Source organism: Nematolebias whitei, chromosome 8 (assembly GCF_014905685.2).
Source record: "Nematolebias whitei isolate Nwh7 chromosome 8, NemWhi1, whole genome shotgun sequence".
NCBI lineage: Eukaryota > Metazoa > Chordata > Actinopteri > Cyprinodontiformes > Rivulidae > Nematolebias > Nematolebias whitei.
In genome coordinates, this window is record NC_056505.1 from 1944684 (window position 1) to 1945826 (window position 1143).

Consider the following 1143-nt stretch of genomic DNA (forward strand, 5'->3'; position numbering starts at 1 on the left):
TTATAGATGAATGTTTCTGTTCAATTATTATTTTATAGATGAATGTTTCTGTTCAATTATTATTTTATAGATGAATGTTTCAGTTCAGCCCTGAGACGACTTCTGTTGTGACTTGGAGCTGAAGAAATAAACTGAACTGAATTGAACCTTCGAGCTGTCTGAAATGAAAATGTTGTGTAAACTATTTTAGCACATCTACAAGTTATACATCTAAACGTGCCTCGCTGCTGCAGGACTCGTGGCTTTCTTTCAAATCTCCCAGAATGCAAAGCTTCTGCCGTATTTGATTCAAAGTGTTCTCTTTAAAGCAGAAAGTGTGTTTTTACTCATATCTCCAACAAACTCTGCAGAAACATCCAAACTGACCGTCAGAGCCTTCTGCTGCTCACGCTTTAAGAACTTAGAACGTCTGGTTTGTAGTTTTAGCACAACTCTTCTTTGAGGCTTACTTTTCAGTATGTTTCTGTCTGCCTGTTGTTAACGTGGCAGCCAGGGAGCGATAGATGCAGGTTTGTGGTTACCATGGTGAACCTACTGAGCCACTAGCAGCAGTTTAAATATCTATGAATTTAGATTAAACTAATCTTAAACTGAAAGAAATTTTGGTCAGAATCTGAAACGCATTAGTTGCGTAAACGTTGCGTTAGCTCGTTGTCGTTAGCTCGTTGTCGTTAGCTCTTTGTCATTAGCTCATTGTCATTAGCTCGTTGTCGTTAACTCATTGTCCTTAGCTCATTGTCGTTAACTCATTGTCCTTAGCTCATTGTCGTTAACTCATTGTCCTTAGCTCATTGTCGTTAACTCATTGTCATTAGCTTGTTGTCGTTAGCTTGTTGTCATTAGTTCATTGTCATTAGTTCGTTGTCGTTAGTTCATTGTCATTAGCTCATTGTCATTAGCTCGTTGTCATTAGCTCATTGTCGTTAGTTCATTGTCATTAGTTCATTGTCATTAGCTCGTTGTCATTAGCTCGTTGTCATTAGCTCGTTGTCGTTAGCTCATTGTCGTTAGTTCATTGTCATTAGCTCGTTGTCGTTAGATCATTGTCGTTAGTTCATTGTCATTGGTTCGTTGTCATTAACTCATTGTCATTAGCTCGTTGTCGTTAGCTTGTTGTCATTAGCTCATTGTCGTTAGTTCGTT